The sequence below is a fragment of the Chinchilla lanigera genome, unplaced genomic scaffold (assembly GCF_000276665.1).
Source record: "Chinchilla lanigera isolate Chin_1 unplaced genomic scaffold, ChiLan1.0 scaffold00040, whole genome shotgun sequence".
Taxonomy (NCBI): Eukaryota; Metazoa; Chordata; class Mammalia; order Rodentia; family Chinchillidae; genus Chinchilla; species Chinchilla lanigera.
The window spans coordinates 472,403-474,887 of NW_004955441.1; the positions used below are offsets into that span (position 1 = coordinate 472,403).

At 39.9% G+C, this 2,485-nt stretch overlaps 1 protein-coding gene across 1 annotated transcript in view; it reads left to right on the forward strand.

The window, feature by feature from the left end:
• The window catches only part of Spast (spastin), a gene marked incomplete in the record, with an annotated part of 50,312 nt that overhangs the window by 794 nt on the left and 47,033 nt on the right, over positions 1 to 2,485 (forward strand).

Sequence of the window (2,485 nt, forward strand, 5' to 3'; positions counted from 1 at the left end):
CCCTCCCCGGCCCAGGGCGCCTCAGCGATCGCCTTCCCTCGGGCTCCGGCCTTCCCCGCACTCCACACCCAGACCTGCTGGTGACAGTGACAGTTGTCCTAGAGTGACCACACGATCCTTTCTGCCGCGGTGAACAGTGTGTGGCTGCCTCTGAGCCAGGTTTTCCGAAAGGTTTGACATCGAAGAAGCTGTGCCTTGTTACAGGCTTCTAATGAAAGCAGCGTACTGTGCTGTCAGGGAAAAAAAAGAGCGAAGGGGGACATAGTTTTGAGAAGAATAGCTGTGTGTGCTTACAGCTGAATTTGCACTATTTTGAAGTTTCATGCCAGTCATTTTACTAGTGTCGTTACTCTTAGATAGTGTCCTATAAAGTTGTGTTTTAGGATAAAACTTTTTGTCCCTGCATACTTTGATTTTACTTAAGCCAGTTTTCCCAGGTAGCCTTTAAGTTTCTAAGTTGAAGTGTTAAATGAATGAACCGGATAAATGTATACAGACCATTGTACAAAGGAAAGGACATTTAAGAAAATACTTTCAAACAAATGTAAGACAAAGATGTAAGATTTCTGAATGAAAGTAAGGACATTACATCTATTTAAAGTTAAATTTTACATTTATTTTGAGGTGGTTTTTTTTCTTCCCTTTGAGACAGGGTTTCACTATGTAGTTCAGACTGGTCTTGAACTCAATACATAGTTCACCTGGCCTCTAATTCGCAGAGATTCTCCTGTCTCAGCCTTTCAAATACTAGGGTATTCTGTTTTGTTTTGTTTTTGTCTTTTTGAGACAGGGTCTCGCAATGCAGTTCAGGCTGGCCCTGAGCTCACCTTGTAGCCCAGGCTGTTCTCGAACTCAGTGATCCTCCTGCCTCAGCCTCCCAGAGTGCCGGGGTTACAGGCGTGGGCTACCACGCCCAGCTACATTTTTTTAATCGATATACAAGGCATTGTGTGTTACCTTATTTTTGTTTGTTGTTTGGGTTTGTGTCTGTGTGTGTTACCTTATTCCATGCTCACAATAACCTTTTAAGGTGAAGGTGCTACTGATGTCGGTATTTAAAAATGAAACTGAGGCTCAAAAGATTAAAGCAGGTTATTCCAAACCTTTGCATATAGATAATGAAACACTTCTGTCTGAAATAACAAGCTAGGAAGTCTTTGGTTTTTGGAGACAGTCTCACTGTGTACCCCAGGCTGGCCTGAAATGTGCAGTGATCCTTCTGCCTCAGCCTCGTAAGTGCTGGGATTACAGGCGTCCGCCCCCACACCCGGCCCTACATTTTAAAAAATTCCTCTTATACCTCTAGTATGCAGACAGCTTCCTTTTTTCCTCCCCCCAAGAAACCCTGCCTTTCCACCAGGCCTCAGTTAGGTACTTGCTTGCATTGTCCATTAGTGAAAACAAGAGCAGCCTGCGTCCCTTGGTATTGTCTTTCACCAGTGTCAACTCTAGAAACTGTTCTAGAGTTTCAGTCTTGTGGAAATCTACTTCCTTTGCAGGGCTTAGGGGTGAAAAGGAGGATATGGAGGAAAAGGCAGGCATATTCATGGTTCTGAAGTAGAAAGACAGTGGAGGTTGAGTTTAAGACAGTGGAAACATTTAAGAAAATACTTTCAAACAATACTGGGTGGTTTCTTTTTCTTTTCTTTTTTTCTTGTTTTGTTTTTTTGGGTTTCTTTGTTTCGGTTTGGTTTTTAGGTCGTTTTTACTGTTCTTCACCACCGCTAAGGAACATCTAAAAATCTCTGGAGAGGATGAAGAAGGCACCAATACGCCCTCCTAGAAGAACACTTTTATTGCAGTATCTTGTTATAGTAGGGTCCTTTGATGTGTACTCATCTAGAGCAAGATATGTTGTAGGGTAGTGGGAATGTGCGTACAGGTAGATTATTTGGGGCTGGGAATGTAGCTCAGCAGTAGAGCTCTGGCACAGCTCTTGCTAAGGCCTTTAGTTTAATCACCAGCGCCAAAAAGTAACAACACCAAGGCAGGAAGATTGCAATGTTACATTCTGTTATCTTCAGCGAAGTTACTCTAGTAGTCCACTAGACATAAAAATGAAAGATTTTTCAAACAAAGACAGTAACAAATAAATAAATAAAATAAAACATTGGAAATGATGCAGAGCTTCAGTATGTAGTATAGCAGCCATTGTAAATATCTATCACTTTGTTTTGAGGTCATGTATCATTTTTGTTGTTTTTGTGTTGTTTTGATTTTGTCTTCATTGTTGTTTTGTCAGTTTTTTAATTAAAAAAAAAAAAAAAACAGGAAAAAAAAGATTGCAAGTTCAAGCCCAACCTGGGTAACTTAGTGAGAGCCTGTCTAAAAAGAAAAAAGCTCTGGAGTATAATCCTAAATGCTGAAAAAACAAAAATTGAAACAAATTATATATTTATTTTCCTTTAGAAATAAAATAAAATTTAGTCTATATTGTCAGTGTTTTCTCTATCTTATTTCTTAAGCATATTGGATTTTTTTTTTT